This window comes from Triticum aestivum, chromosome 7D (assembly GCF_018294505.1).
Source record: "Triticum aestivum cultivar Chinese Spring chromosome 7D, IWGSC CS RefSeq v2.1, whole genome shotgun sequence".
Taxonomy (NCBI): Eukaryota; Viridiplantae; Streptophyta; class Magnoliopsida; order Poales; family Poaceae; genus Triticum; species Triticum aestivum.
The window spans coordinates 294,250,397-294,267,395 of NC_057814.1; the positions used below are offsets into that span (position 1 = coordinate 294,250,397).

The 16,999-nt window shown below is 51.7% G+C and overlaps 1 long non-coding RNA gene across 1 annotated transcript; it reads right to left on the minus strand.

Annotated features, from left to right (window-relative positions):
• Positions 1-12,065: 12,065 nt before the first annotated feature.
• On the minus strand, positions 12,066-15,187 carry LOC123166595 (uncharacterized). Its single transcript, XR_006483612.1, has 4 exons — positions 14,706-15,187; positions 13,768-14,623; positions 12,997-13,101; positions 12,066-12,333 (listed from the first exon to the last, which is right to left on the minus strand). It is a non-coding gene; the product is annotated as an uncharacterized lncRNA (long non-coding RNA).
• Positions 15,188-16,999: the final 1,812 nt, after the last annotated feature.

Genomic DNA, 16,999 nt, shown 5'->3' on the forward strand with positions numbered 1-16,999 from the left:
AGGGGTTAGTCGCTGCTGAGCACTATCAACCCTAACCGAGGAAGAGACTTGACCTAGCATGCATGTTATGACTTAGGGCGCCAGCGCTTCATTTATTTATGCTCAGGGTCTGCGCCTGGCTTTGTACAAAGGGTCACATGCCTTGCCAGCAAAGCTTGTACAAAAGGTGGCTTGCCGGGAGGCCCGGCAAGCCGCGCCTTATGGGTAAAACTTGCGAGGATGCTCGATGTTCCAGGAGTTGCTCACTGGGACAGCATCCTCGGTCTCCAGGCGGACTGCGCCAGGCCTGGTGACTCGCATTACCCGATAAGGGCCTACCCACTTCGGCGTCAACTTGTTGGAATTCTTGGCCGACTGAACGCGCCGAAGAACAAGGTCGCCTTCCTCAAAGCTTCGGGCATGAACCTTGAGGCTATGGTAGCGGCGCAAGGCTTGCTGGTAGCGTGCCGCTCTCACAGCCGCCCGAAGACGATCTTCCTCAAGGAGCGTCGCGTCATCTTGGCGCAACGGCTCTTGCTCAAGCTCATCATAAGCGAGCACTTGAGGTGACCCGTATATGAGTTCCGTGGGGAGAATTGCTTCTGCCCCGTATACCAGGGCAAAAGGTGTCTGGCCGGTGGCTCGATTTGGCGTCGTCCTGATCGACCAAAGAACCGCCGGCAACTCATCAATCCAGCGCCTTCCACTCTTGTGCAGCTTGTCAAAGGTCTTCGTTCTCAGGCCTCGCAACACTTCAGCATTTGCCCTCTCAGCTTGGCCGTTGCTCCATGGATGTGCCACGGAAGCAAAACAGACCTTGCTGCCGAGGTCTTGGATGTACTGCGTGAAGGTGTGGCTTGTGAACTGCGTGCCGTTGTCGGTGATGACTCTGTTTGGCACACCAAAACGGCAGACTAGTCCTTTGAAGAACTTGACGGCTGACTGAGTAGTCACCTTCCTCACTGCTTCCACCTCCGGCCACTTTGTGAACTTGTCGATTGCAACGTACAAGCACTCAAAGCCCCCGACAGCGCGGGGGAAAGGGCCCGGTATATCGAGCCCCCAGTCCGAGAATGGCCAGGAGAGAGGGATTGTTTGAAGGGCTTGAGCTGGTTGATGAAGCTTCTTTGAATGGAACTGGCATGCTTCACACTTGGTTACTAGTGCCGTCGCATCCTGGAGGGTGGTGGGCCAGAAGAAACCTTGCCGGAACGCCTTCCCGGCAAGGGCCCTCGACCCTATGTGGGAGCCGTATATGCCTCCATGTATCTCCGCCAACAGCTCCAGTCCTTCCTCCCGGGGGATGCACTTGAGTTTCACACAGTTCGGCCTTCTCCGGTACAGGACGTCATCGACGAACTGGTACAGGGCGGACCGACGGGCTACTTTCTCCGCTTCTTCCTGCTCCTCAGGAAGCTCCCCTGTTTGGAGGAATTGGATGGTATGTTGCGCCCATGCCGGAGCCTGGGGCTCGACGGCAAGGACCAAAGGCATCTCTTCCGCCATGGGAGCGGCTGTCTCTACAGCCAGGGCTTGACGCCCTGCCGGAGCCAGTTGCTCTTGGGCAGGCTCAGCGTCCGCGGCAGCACCCTTGCCGGCAGCCCCGGGGGCTCGGTAGGAAAGTACTTGCCGGGACCTGATTTCCTCCGCTTGTTCTGCCCCGCTGATGGTTCGACGGATGGTTGAATTAACCGGAGCAAAAAGGTACCTGGTTCCACAGGTAGCTTGAATGCGGCATGCTTTGACAGGTAATCGGCGATGTCGTTCTCCGCTCGGGGGACGTGCTCCGCCTGGATACCGTCAAAGCGTTCCTCCAGCTTCCTCACCTCATCTAAGCTTCCATCAATGGGCTCTGATAATCCTGGTTGACCTGCCTGACAACGAGCTGCGAGTCACCCCTGACGATGAGCTTCTTAACCCCGAGGTCTGCCGCAATCCTGAGACCGGCAAGCAATCCCTCGTACTCAGCAGTGTTGTTGGTGGACATCTCCCAGGGGAAGTGCATCTGGATCACGTACTTGAGGTGTTCTCCGGTGGGTGCGACGAGCAGCACACCGCCACCGGCGCCTTGCAGCCAGAAAGCCCCATCAAAGTACATGATCCAGTCGCGGTCTGCTTCCTTGCCGGGGAGAGTGGTCTCCTGGATTTCTTCGTCAGGCATCGAGGTCCATTCTGCGATGAACTCCGCCAAGACTCTGCTCTGAATTGTCGAGGTACTTTCAAACTTTAAACCGAAACTTGATAGCTCCAAGGCCCATTCCACAATCCTTCTGGTTGCGTCTGGGTTATGCAGTATCCGTTGCAACGGGAGGCGGGTGACGACAGTGATCTCGTGGGCTTGGAAGTAGTGACGCAGCTTCCTCGAGGCCATAAGGAGGCCGAAGAGCAATTTTTGCACGCCGGAATACCTCGACCTAGCCCCCTGCAAGAGGGAGCTGACGAAGTAAACCGGGTGCTGCATCATCTTCTTCTTCGGCACCACCTCACTCGATTGAGCGGGCACTGCCTTGGTGGCACCAGACTCTGCCGGGGGCCGCACCTTGTCGGCAGCAGGCCCTGCCGGGGGAGTCTTTGGCTTGCCATCCGCTGATTCTGCCGCCATTTCTGCCTCCTCGTCGACCTCCCTCTGTGCCAGCAGTGCGGCGCTGACCACTTGATTCGTCGCTGCCAGATACAGCAGCAACGGCTCTTGTGGTCTAGGCGCAGCCAGTATTGGCGTGGAGGAAAGGTATTTCTTCAGATCCTGCAGTGCTGCCTCGGCTTCTGGGGTCCACTCTATTGGGCCTGTCTTCTTCAAGATTTTGAAGAAGGGAAGGGCGCGCTCGGCGGACTTGGAGATGAATCGGCTCATGGCGGCAACGCAGCCGGTGAGCCGACGCACATCCTTGATCCGCTTGGGCGCCTCGATCTGCTCAATAGCCTTGATCTTGTCTAGGTTTGCCTCGATCCCGCGCTTTGACACAAAGAACCCGAGAAGCTTGCCGGACGGAACGCCGAAGACACACTTCTCAGGGTTCAGCTTGAGGTTGATTTTGAGCAGGTTAGCAAATGTCTTTTCCAGATCTTGCACAAGAGTTGGCCCGTCCTTGCTTTTGACCACTATGTCATCCATGTAGGCCTCCATATTTCTATGGAGCTGAGGTCAAAACCAATTTGGACTGCTCTTGCGAACGTTGAGCCAGCACTCTTCAACCCGAAAGGCATCCGTAAAAAGCAATACGTACCACATGGGGTGATGAATGCTGTCTTCTCTTCATCCTCTTTCGTCATGAAGATCTGGTGGTAGCCTGAGTAGGCGTCGAGGAATGATAGCAGATCGCACCCGGCCGTGGAGTCAACAATCTGGTCGATGCGCGGCAATGGGAAGGGGTCCTTAGGGCAAGCCTTATTGATATCTGTGTAATCAATACACAGTCTCCACTTCCCATTCGCCTTGCGCACCACTACCGGATTGGCCAACCACGTCGGGTGGAGCACTCTTCTCACCAAACCTGCCGCTTCCAACTTCCTGATCTCCTCTGTGATGAACTCCTGCCTCTCCAGAGCCTGCTTTCTGACCTTCTGCTTGACGGGCCGCGCGTGGGGGCAGACAGCTAGGTGGTGCTCAATCACCTCCCTGGGAACACCGAGGATGTCGGATGCTTGCCATGCAAACACGTCGACATTCGCCCGCAGGAAGGTGACGAGCGCGCCTTCCTATTTGCCGTCGAGGGTGGAACCTATGGTGAAGGCCCCTCCCGTGCCATCCTCCCTGACGGGCAACTTCTTGGTCTACAGCGGCTCGGCCCTGGGTCTCTTGCTCTTGTCGGTAGAGCTCTATGGCACGTCCTTGATGGTAGCACAACACTCCGAGGAGGTGCACTTGCCGGAGTGGGTGCGAGAGGTCTTGCCGGGCTTCTTCTTCCCTCCCGGGGCTTCAGCGGCAAGAGCAGGTGCCTTGGCGGCAGCCGCTGCAACTGCTTCCCGGTAGAGCTGGTCGGCGCAGATCAGCGCGTCCTTCTTGTCAGAGGGGATGGAGATGATGGTCAACGTCCCAGGCATCTTTAGCATGTTGTAGGCGTAGTGTGACGCCGCCATGAACTTGGCTAGTGCTGGGCGGCCGAGGATCCCGTTGTAGGGCAAGGGGATCTCGGCTACGTCGAAGACGATCCTCTACGTCATGTAGTTCAACTCTCCTCCAAACGTCACGGGCAGTGTGACCTTTCCCTTCGGCTGGCTCCTCCCCGGATTGACCCCTTGAAACGTGCCCGTTTCCTCGAGGTGTCCATCACGGATTTGCAACTTTTTGATCACGACAGGCGAGATCAGGTTCAGGCCGGCCCCGCCGTCAACCAACATCTTGTTCACTCTGAGGTTGCGTATCGTTGGTGAGACCAACAATGGCAAACACTCGACCGCGGTAGTGCGGTCAGGGTGGTCCTCGGCGTCAAAGATGAGGGGCGTGCTGGACCACTTCAGCGGATTCTGAGCGTCGAACAACGGCTCTGCTGCTGTAATCTCACGCGCCCACTGCTTGAGCTGGCGACGAGAGGTATGCAGCGAGGCGCCGCCATCGACGCACATGGCCTCCGTAGCCTTCTGGAACCCTTGCTCACCAGACTCGTCGTCCTCGTCGTGATCATAGTCTTCTTGTTTCTTGTCGCGGCCCCGGGCGGGCCTCTCTTGCTGGTTGTCCTTGCCGGGGCGGCCTCCTTGGCCGCCACGCTTCTTGCCGGACCCTTCCGCACCGTCCTGGTCCTTCTCCTTGTCCTGCCTCTCGTACTCAGCCTTTTGCTTCTCAGCAAGCAGCTCGACTTGCCGGCAGTTCTGGAGGTCGTGGCGCTTGGTGCGGTGCATCTTGCAGTATTGCTTGCCGGAGCTTCCTGGCTTGTTGGTAGCCGCCAAGGCTCGGCAGGCGGCGCACCCGGCAATCTCCTTGCCGGGAGCGTCTGCTTTGACCTTCTTGCCGGCACCGGTGTCGTCAGATCCCTCAACGGTAAGCACGGTCTTGCCTTTGCGTTTCCTGTTGCAACGCCGGCCCTTCCTCGTCGGGGTAGCGGCGTCTTCACCGGTAGAGTTGGTTTCCGCGCCGGCATCTTCGCCGGGGTACTTCCTTCCTTCTTCAGCCTGGGCGCACCTATCGGCCAGAACATAGAGCTCGGCCACGTCCTTAACTTTGGTCATCGCCAGCTCTTCGCGCATCTTGCGATTGCGCACGTTCTGGTGGAACGCGCTAATCACAGTGGCGGGATGGACGTCGGGGATGTTGTACTGCACCCGGCTGAATCTCTGGATGTACTTGCGCAGGGTCTCCCCTTCCTTCTGGGGAATGACGTGCAGATCACTGGCCTGGCCATGAGCTTGGTGGCCTCCTGTGAAGGCGCCAACGAACTCATGGCACAGATCCGACCAAGAAGAAATGGAATCCACCGGCAAGTGCATCAACCAAGACATCACATTGGGCTTGAGCGCCAGCGGGAAATAGTTGGCAAGCACCTTGTCGTCGCGAGCCCTAGCAGCCTGCATCGCGATGGTGTAGATGCTGAGGAACTCGGACGGATGGGTTTTGCCAGTGTACTTCTCGCCGACGTCGGGCTTGAACGTGCGGTGCGACGGCCACTGGAACTGCCGCAGCTCACGGGTAAAGGCCGGGCAGCCCACCTCGTAAGGTAGGCCGCCGGAGACCCCGGTGCCGGGTGGTCCATAGCGGGTCCTGCCCGCTTGTTCGACTGGTGGCGCGTTTCACGCCGACGCTCGACGGTGGTTCGAGCGTCTTCGTGAGCTCGTTCCCGAAGGACCTGGCACTGGTCGCGGAGGGTCCGCGGGTCGGACGACGCTATGGAGATGTTACCACAAGCATCGTCACGACGGGCCGACGCCCGCGGCGGCTGGCGAGGAGGAGGACAGTGCACCGTGGCTGCAGCTTCCTCGGTCCTCCCAGCGCCAGCATGTGGTGGCTCGGTGGGGCGCCGACCCGAGGGCCCCGCTGGTTGCGGATCGTCTTTGTTGGAGACGGCGACGAGGCTCCGGATGGTGGCCCTCCACTCGTCGAGCTTCTCAGCAGCAGGAGGGAAATCGAGGAGCAGCTGCGCGCGCGCCAAAGCTTCCGCTGGTGTGGGCGGCGGCGACAGCTGCGTGGATCGCGGCGCGCTTCGACTTCTAACTATGTTAGAAGGAGCTCCGTCACGACCCAGCGGCTGCGTGCCATTTTCACCAGCGCTTCGGTGAGCGTGCTGAACCCCTTCATCTTGCCGATGACGCACAGGGCTCTTCCCACGGTGGTGCCCAGGGTCACCAACGTGGTGACGCTGCTCGGCGCGCACACCATGGGAAGAACGCGCGGTGGTCGCCGGTGTAGGCATCCTGGAGGTCGCCGCGCCGCCCGGAGTCGGCACAACGACGCCCCTGGAGGGCCCCGCGCCGCCTGCGGGGGGCCCAGCTCCGTCTTTGGATCCGGCGACGTGTAGTCGGCCGTCTGGCGCGCGAACGACGCCGCTCGCCAGGCTCCGACTGCCTGGGCGATGCTGGTGCTCGCGGGCCGCGGCCCGGGTCCTGTCTGCGACCGGTCCGCTGCTCGTCCGCACCGGCACGGGCCATTCGGCTCCCAACGAGCCGATCGCCGTGGCCGTCTTCTTCTTAGGGGCCATGGCGACGAAGAACTGCTAGGCTAACTACCAGACCAGATTCTCACAATTGCGCCCCCTACCTGGCGCGCCAAAGATGTCGGTGTGGAACGACACCTATGGGATCACAAGAATCCCTACTACGGTTGCCGGGGCGCAGGGTTGCGAGGAGAGCAGGGCTAGTAGACAGCACAGGGATCGTTTACCCAGGTTCGGGCCACGAGGATGCGTAAAACCCTAGTCCTGCTTTGGTGGGTGTATTTCTGAGAGTTCTTGAGCTCTCGAACTAGGTGTGGTCAGTGCGTGGTTCGAAAGAGCCGAATCCTTCTCCAGTATGCCATGGGCCTCCTTTTATAGTTGAAAGGGGCTTCCACAGTGACACACATGAGGTGGAAAGGCGTACAGTGCCCTGAGCTTATCGCTCGTATTACAGGACAAGACGCATTTAATGCATAGCTTAGGTGTCCCCTTGCTTTATTAGGGACGGGGGCGAGGCCCATCCCGTCCGTCGCCGCTCCTCCTCGCCTTGACACGCGCCCTGGCCAGTGAGGTGCGTGGTGCCATGTAGGCAGCCAGGCAGCTGAGGTGGCGCGGTGGCGGAGCCTTCATGAAGATCTGCATGCCGCCACGCAGGCGCTCGATGAGTTGGCCTGGGAGCTGCATGTTGCCACGCAGGTGCCCGCCCAGCTGGTTGGGCTGGCAGCTGCATGTGAACGATGGTGGAAGCCTGTCCGGCGCGGGTTTGGCGGTGGCCTCGCTGGCGTCCTTGGCGAGGGCCTTGCCGGGTGGCCCGGCAAGGGTCTTGCCGTGGCGTGCTGTCGTCCCCGGCAAGGACCTTGCCGGGGGTCTGGTGGCCTTCCTCGGCAAGGATCTTGCCGAGAATCGTCGTCTTCTGATCCTCATCTGATCTTGAATATGTCTTCACAAAGATCTGCATGCCACCACAGAGGTGCCTTCCCGAGCCCTGGCCCCATGTTGATGACGGCGTTGGGGGCCGTAGGCTCAAGGGTGGCTCGCTCTGTTGGTGTGGGGCGAGCTGTCCCGGCAAGGGTCTTGCCGGGGAACCTACTTCGTCCCTCTGCTTTTTGTGGTCTTGGCCTTGGCGTTGCTTTGATTGTCTTGGGCTTCGGTCTTACCTTGGCTCATCTCCCTTGTTCTGCTTGGTGTGGTCGTGGGCGCGGCTCCGACTGCCCGTGCATAGGTAAAGGGATACAAAAGCGTGCCCCTATTTTTGTACACCGACAGTTGAACTGAATGATATTTTTTCAAAAAGAAGATTTTTCGTGTATTTTTTCCGTCCGAAAAATAGAGTGCTTGTACTAATATATCTGTGTATTTGTACTGAGCTATTTTTCACAGTCTGAAAACGTTTTGGGTTGAGCAATCGAACTTTCATCATGGAACCTACATGCTTTATATAGCTGAACTAAAATAAACCTTTTCCACAATAAATGTGCTGTGTTTTTTATATGGTTTTCTTTGAGCATATATCCCTCAGGTACAAATACAGTAACACACTACAAGTTCACAAAGAAACATGAGATATCCTCACATATTAGTTTTTCTATAGACAAAGAAAAATCCATTAGACATATCGTCAACCAGTAATTTTAAATTGTGCTGAACGCACACAATAAAGAATTAGTCATTCTATACATCTTGGTGTAATCAAATGTATTGCAAAATTTCCCAAGCGAACATCCACATTTTGTGAATTGAACCTTATTCATTTTTTACATAGAATAAACTACAGTAGCATTTTTTGTGCGGATGGAATCTGCTACAGAGAAAAATGGCAACCAAAATCATGTCACTTGCCGGCTAGCATCCACGAAAACTGAGACAAAATGCAGAAGATCAAACTAAGAGCATCTCCAGCCGCGCCCCCAACAGGCCCCCCCGACGACTTTTTCGGCGCCGGCGCCAAAAAAAGGCCCAGTCGCGCCCCAGGACGACGAAAAGCGCCGGTTCGGCCCTTTTTTCCGCCCGGCGGCCGCAGGCCGAACCCGGCGCGCTGGGGGGCGCTTGGGGGCTCCGGCGCAAGGGAAAAGCGCGGCTGGCCCACGCCGTCAGGTGAAAAGTCAAGATTTTCTTCCCCGACCCGCCTCCCACCCCCCGCGCTCTCGGCCGCCACTAGGTATATCCCGGCGCCGCCCCGCCGCCCTTCACAGGTAGATAGCCATTCCCCGCCGGAAAAATAGCAAAGGTTCACCGCGGCAGCCCCTCCGACACCAGCTGGGCATTTCCGGCCGCCGTTTCCGGCCGCGGAGGGGCAGTTTAGCGGCGGGTGCACGCCCACCGCGCGCAAGGTGTTCGGCGATTTTCCTGCCTCGGCGATGGACTCAGATGACGAGGAAGTGCTCGCCGCGCTGCTGGAGGAGGAAGCCGAGGCCGACGTCCAGGAAGAAGAGCATCTCATGGTGCTCGCCGCCCTCGCCCAGCTGCTGGCGAGCAATGAAAAGCCGCGGCGAGGTGGCTCGGCGCCGGGGCGGGTGAAAGCAAAGAACCGGCATCGTCTCGAAGGCTACTGCATGCTCTACTCCGACTACTTCGCCGATGCTCCACTTCACGGCGACAGAACATTTCGGCGCCGTTATCGGATGAGCAGAAGGCTTTTCCTCAGGATTGTGAATTCCATCCGGGAGTTCGACAACTACTTCAAATGCAAGATGGATTGCACCGGCAAACTTGGATTCACCTCCATCCAGAAATGCACGACAGCGATGAGGATGCTTGCATACGGAGCTCCCGGTGACTCACAGGACGACTATGGGCGCATGGCCGAGTCCACCAGCATAGAGTGTTTCTACAAGTTCTGTCGGGCAGTGGTGGCAGTATTTGGACCGCAATACTTGAGAACACCCAATGCGGAAGATACTGCTCGGATCCTAGCACAGAATGCAGCAAGAGGATTTCCTGGGATGCTTGGAAGCATCGACTGCATGCATTGGAAATGGAAGAATTGCCCATTTGCTTGGCAGGGGATGTACAAAGGCGCCAAAGGCGGTTGCAGTGTGGTACTTGAGGCGGTGGCCACACAGGACCTCTGGATTTGGCACTCCTTCTTTGGTATGCCAGGAACTCACAATGACATCAACGTGCTGCAGTGCTCTCCTGTCTTTGCCAAGCTTGTTGAAGGTCATTCTCCTCCGGTGAACTTCGAGATCAATGGGCGGCACTACAACAAGGGGTACTATCTAGTTGATGGCATCTATCCGAGATGGTCGACATTTGTGAAGACCATCAAAAACCCTGTGCCTAGAGGCAAGAACGCCTGGTTTGCGAAGATTCAGGAGGCTTGCAGGAAGGATGTCGAGCGGGCATTTGGTGTGCTCCAATCTCGATTTGCTGTTGTCCGGTACCCCGCTCAGACCTGGTCGAAAGATCAAATGTGGGAGATCATGACCTGCTGTGTCATCTTGCACAACATGATCATTGAGAGCGAGCAGGAAGATCCAGTGTTTGACACTGAACCATACCACATGCAGGGTCCTCTTGCCCAAGTTGATCACCAGCTATCGGCAACCTGGACTGCCTACCTCAGTATGCGTCAGGAGATCCGAGACCCACAGGTGCATCATCAACTACAGCAAGATCTGATAGAGCACCTATGGAGGCTCAAGGGCGACACCGGGCGCAACGTGTGATGAAATATGAGTTTTTATTTGTTGAACTATATAATTTGTATTGAACTATTTGTTGTTGAACTATTTTGTTGAAGCATTTGAATTTTCTGTGATAAAATATGTGATAAAAAAATATTTATGTTGATAATTGAACGCCGAGCCACGGCGAACCATGCCGAATATGGGCCTATTCTCGCCCATATGGGCCTTTTTCGTCGAAATGGGGCTTCGAAAGTGGGCCAAAATCGGCGACTGGGCGCAAAACCGCCCCAGCGCCGAACGAATCGCCGGCTCATCCCCGGGGGCGATTTTTATGCGTCCTGGGGGGCCAACGGCTGGAGATGCTCTAATAAAACGCTTGCTGCATCCATCAGCAATCATGCATGACCAAGCAATTGCAAAGCAAAGGCGCTGGTGTTCTTCGGGTGTGTGTGCTCGACTTGGACGAATGTGCAACGCTTGGTGAACTTGGTGGCCGCGACCCGCAATTCTACTTGTACTGGTGTCAACGCTCCACTTGGACGGCTGCTAGAGGGACCAGTACACAAAGAGAGGGAGGTGCATTGGAGTGAGACGACCAGCCACCACACGACAGCATCCAGGGGTGGAGCAACGGATGGCCTGCAGCCAGCTCTTCCGAGGGACCGGTGGTGGAGCACCGAGGTGGACTGGTGAGCTGGGTGACGAACGGGAATAGAGTCAAGGAGCGGCGACCGTCGTTGGCCCTCGAAGCAAGAAAAGTGAATCGAGACGGTTAACTAGTTGAACTAAGGTAGTCAACTAACTGATTGCAATAAACAGTCTAAATCACTTTTCTTCTGGTGGAAGCGGAGGAATGATTAACAAAATACATAAATTCATTTTTATTAACACAAAAAATAACTGCAACGACGAGGACTACAAAATGCACTGTACAGGCAGAGTAAACATACGACTCCCATTCTAAAAAAAATCAAACTTAATAGCTCTCAGAGTTTGAACTATTGTACACTTTTTTGTCGAACTGATGCAAAAATCCCTCATGTAGCAAATTGTCATACAATATAAAACCGATGAACCGAACTGGTTCAATAACACAAATCGAACTTCTATATGTGCTTATTTATGAACTGATAATATAAATACGCAGTGAACTGGTAGACCTAGTGTGTTTTTCTTTTGTACAGAGCGAATGTTTTACAAGCTACACAGGCAAGACATACATGATAAATTGTTCACAAAAGCATTTGAATCATGTTCAAGCACCCACATGAACACAATAAAAATCATCAGCAATTTGAACTTCAAAATGGACATTGTAAAAACAAATAGCAACATTTTTAAGCAACAAAAATTTGACAGCAATCAACTTTATAAAACAACAAGCAAAAGTAGTGCAGCAACATACACATTCATCTCTTAGATCACTTCCTGTAATGCTTTCTATAGGTTAGTTGCATCCGTTTCAAGTAGCACAAGCCTGCATCCCATAGCCCAAGTTATACATACAGCCTAGTGTAAGGCCATCATTTCAGCGTGCATGGTATCACTGACCTCACTGACCTCCTCAAGATGATGACCTTGTCCCACTACAACAGCTTACCAATTATTAAATATCAGCAGAATGTTACATTGTCGAGAGGTTTATGCTTCAAGCTCAATAAACATTTTTCTTAATTAAAAGAATGAGAAAAGAAACTATAAATGAGCTTCATACTATGAATAAATGAGCATAAAAATATTCTCTCCGCTACAGACTAAAAGAGACATCAGTACTAGAATGACTCGAGAAGAATTTTAGATTTGTAGCAGCACACGCACCAAACTTACTGATTTTTCTTGAACTTATTTTAGGCGATTGCATCAGTACTAGAATGTCTAGACAAATAGTTCAGATTTGTAGCAGCACACACGAGAAAATTACAGAATTTTATAGAATCAAAACAAACTTACAGAATTTTGAAAACTGAACTGACGATTTTTCTGCACATGCACCCAACAAATTTCACTTCTACAACTGTATGCATAAGTACCAAAAAACAGTATGCTAATAAACCATTTTTTACGGCGGCGTCGGCTCACTCCGTGCAACGTCTCTGAACTTGGTGTATGCCAGCGGTAGAACTTCCCGGCCTTCCAAACTTGTACTGAAGATATGTACCAAACAACAGTATGCATAAGTATTCCGAAGACATACAATAGCTACACACAACCGTGAGTTACCAAAAAAACACAACAGTTTGTGCATTTTTTATAAAGCTTTTATATGCATAACACAATGACATTTTTTTTAGCACTACTTCTGCATTTTAGACATGCTATGCTAGAAATAACATGGTAACTGAAGTGAGTGAAATCAGATAAGATTGGTGAACTATGAAATGCATAAAAAAAGGAACACGCACACTATTTCTATGCCAAAATACATAAAGTTATGCTTTTTCAGGTGGCTAGCGCAGTGGGTATGAACTGGTTGCTCACCCGCAAAAAAAAAAGGTATGAACTGGTTTCTTTTTTAATTGCCATATGCATAAAGTTATGCATCAGTATGAACTAGTAATTGTTTACTTGCTAGTAATGGAAATGAAAGAATTACTTCATCACATCAATCATATCCTTCATATAGGAAAGGGAGTGGCAATCCGTTTAATTAAATGGTTCACGGGATTACAACTAAGAAAAGTAGCAACACAATATTTCTGCAAATGCCACTTCGTAGTGGTTCAACTTGCAGTTACTAACGAGGACAGTTAGTGACTTTGTGTGGCAAAAAAAAGGAACGCATGACACATGCATTAGGGAGAAATTACCTCTACCTCCTGCCTTGATAGAGGATACGTACTTCCAATACACGAATAGCAGAACTGAAGAGTGGTTCTCGTCACCGGTATACAGTCGCTCCAGCCTCCCTCGTGCTGCATTCAGAGAGAATAAATTAGTGACAGAAAGGACATTTAGAGAGGAAGAGAAAATATTTTGCTACAACAAAATTCACACACAACGAATTGAAACATTCAGTAACCTGCAAGAAAACATTTTTTACACCTAATCTTTCAACTATCATAAACATCAATATAAACTTTATCTTCACTTCTCCTAGGCACTATCTGGACATGGTGAAGACTAGCTAATGTAAGGATAGGCACAGAACGTTTAATATTGAACTTTTTGGTTAAGAGAAATTTTGAAAATGGCAAAAACAACATATATTTTTCTTTCTGAACTCGCAAAATGAAACAGTGGACTTGTATGATCAGATTTTTTGAACAGCCTCGGTCTGGGAACATGGACTTATAGAAGTCAACCTTTTTGGGGTTTTAATTTTAAATTTGGTTTCATGTCCGAACTGATGATGTCGTTAGCTCTGAACTTGAATAGCTTATGTAGTAGAGCTGATTGAATTTAAACAAAATAAAATGATTTGAAATTAAGCACTTGTGGCGGTTTGTTCTTTGAACTTATCTGCTAGCAACACATGAACTATCCTGTAGAGATTTTTTTTTGAAATAGTTGAACTACCATGTAGAAAAGAAATTTTGTTGACACGTATTCACCAACCAAAATAGACAGGAAGTTCCAACCTTTTATTTGCAGTCGGCAGCTAATCCAGATGCCAGGAGACAACACGTCGTCTGTGACACTTAAACAACACCTAGCAGACAACTCACAAGCAACTGCAGACCGTATCACGAGGCGGGGAAACCGGTGCTGAGCTAGAAGGGGACATCGGCGCTGCTGGAAGAGAGGCGGAAACGGCGTCCAATTCGTTGTTGCATTGTCCAGGGGCACGATTTGGGAAGGTCTCCTTCCCTATGGCCACTGATGTTTTAACTTGTACAAAACAAAATAAATTAGTCGTCAACACTGATGACTAATTGCATCATTTCAGGGATCCAGTACGTGCTCCACGGTCAATTGCTAGGCTTAGGTGGCTGCTAATTAACAACAACCAAATCCAGTCTTCCATTGGATCCTTATACATATGGCTGGCTGGCTTGTACATAGTACACATGGGCATCCTCTGTCATCCTCTCAAGATCTTATAAGTACCGAGGAACTGAAATTCTGTAACTTCTTTATTAAAATGCAGAAGCGCATTAACATCAGAGGAGTGTATTCATTGAAGTCCATGCTGAAGATCTGCAGTAGACAGTCACGAGATTTTGACTCCGCCTCCATCAGCAATTGCTCCAATGTCCCCGGATTACTATCCTTGAACTTTTGGTACACCATTATTAGAACTTTCTGGTTTTCCACATTTGCACTGACAATTTTCATACTTCTTCACAAAATCAAACTTCTGAACTTGTGCGATGACAGTAATTGAACTTGCAAAGGAACACTCAGTACATGTCGATGGCTGTATCAATGGCAAAGGAAGGAGCTGTCGGCACTCAAAATGGTGCAAAGGCCGTCAACGAAGTCCAAGTTGGTTTTCTGTGGCAAAAAAATCACAGATTAGGGAAGGTAGACAGAGATCAATGGAAAATTGGTTTGCTTTGGAAAAAAAAGTTCAGACCTTCCAGAAAAAATGGTACGACATGGACGACAGCCAGCAAACGGGACGAGGGAGATCGGCCGGCGGTGGATCGAGGTGCCACGCGCGTGGAAGAAGGATGGCTGGCGCCCGAGCATGAGGGAGAACGGAGGGGGAAGGCGGGGTGGAGGTTGGCATATGGGAGGAGCTTGCGGCGGCCATGAGCGGGAGGAGCTTGCAGCGGTCGTCTGCACGGGGGAGGGATACAGCGGCCGTCGGTGCAAGGAAGGATGCGGCGGTCGTCGGTGCGGGGGAGGGATGCGGCGGCCGTCGGTGCAGGGGAGGGATGCGGCGGCCGTCGGTGGCGCGGCGGGCGGCACTCTGGAGGGAGGCGGTGGCCGGCGACGCGGAATAGGGAGGCCGTGGCCGGCGCACAGGAGGGTGGCGGCGGGCGGTGCTCGGGAGGGAGGCGAGGTGGCGAGTTCAGGATGTTTTTTCGTGGGGTTCCTACGGGCGGGCTTGTTTCTACCGGGTCTGGCCTTCGTCAAAATCGCATCGTGGCTCTATATAAAGAAGGCTAAAAAAATTGGAAGAAAAAGAGAGAAGGGGCAATGCTACTATCCTTTTACCACACTTGTGCTTCAGAGTAGCATCATGTTTTTCATACAGAGAGTCTTTGAGTTATCACTTTCATATAATAGTGGGAATTTTCATTATAGAACTTGGCTTGCTATCCTTTTACCACACTTGTGCTTCAGAGTAGCACCATGTTTTTCATACAGAGAGTCTTTGAGTTATCACTTTCATATAATAGTGGGAGTTTTCATTATAGAACTTGGCTTGTATATTCCGATGATGGGCTTCTTTAAATGCCCGTGGTCTTCATGAGCAAGCAAGTTGGATGCACACCCACTTAGTTTTCAGTTCGAGCTTCCATACACTTATAGCTCTTAGTGCATCCGTTGCATGGCAATCCCTACTCCTTGCATTGACATCAATTGATGGGCATCTTCATAGCCTGTTGATTAGCCGCGTCGATGTGAGACTTTCTTTCTTTTTGTCTTCTCCACAACAACCTCCACCATCATATTCTATTCCACCTATAGTGTTATATCCATGGCTCACGCTCATGTATTGCGTGAAAGTTGAAAAGACTTGAGAACATTAAAAGTATGAAACAATTGCGTGGCTTGTCATCGGGGTTGTGCATGATGAAATACTTTGTGTGATGAAGATGGAGCATAGCCAGACTATATGATTTTGTAGGGATAACTTTCTTTGACCATGTTATTTTGAAAAGACATGTTGCTTTATTAGTATACTTGAAGTATTATTATCTTAATGTCAAATGATAGACTATTGCCTTGAATCACTCGTGTCTTCATATTCATGCCATGATTAGATTATATGATCAAGATTATGCTAGGTAGCATTCCACATCAAAAATTATCTTTTTATCATCTGCCTACTCGAGAACGAGCAGGAATTAAGCTTGGGGATGCTGACACGTCTTCGTCGTATCTATAATTTTTTATTGTTTCATGCCAATATTCTATAACTTTCATATAACTTTGGTAACTTTTTATATTATTTTTGCGACTAACATATTGATCCAATGCCCAGTGCCAGTTCCTGTTTGTTGCATGTTTTTTGTTTCGCAGAAAATCCATATCAAACGGATTCCAAACGTGATAAAAACTTACGAATATTTTTTTGGAATATATGTGATTTTTGGGAAAAAGAATCAATGCGAGACGATGCCCGAGGGGGCCACAAGGCAGGGGGCGCGCCCCAGAGGGTAGGGCGCGCCTTGGGCCCTTGTGGCCACCCTGTAAGGTGGTTTGTGCCCTTCTTCTGGCGCAAGAAAGCTAATATCCAGATAAAAATCGTGTTAAACTTTCAGCCTAATCGGAGTTACGGATCTCCGAGAATTTAAGAAACAGTGAAAGGCCAGAATCTAGGAGCGCAGAAACAGAAGGAAACAGAGAGAGATCCAATATCGGAGGGGATCCCGCCCCTCCGCCGCCATGGAGGCCATGGATCAGAGGGGAAACCCTTCTCCCATCTAGGGGGAATGTCAAGGAAGAAGAAGAAGGAGGGGGGCTCTCTCCCCCTCTCTCCCGGTGGCGCCGGAACACCGCCGGGGCCATCATCATGACGGCGATCTACACCAACAACTTCACCGCCGTTGTCACCAACTCTCTCCCCCTCTATGCAGCGGTGTAACACCTCTTCTCCCCGCTGTAATCTCTACTTAAACATGGTTCTCTATGCTATATATTATTTCCCAATGATGTATGGCTATCCTATGATGTTTGAGTAGATCTGTTTTGTCC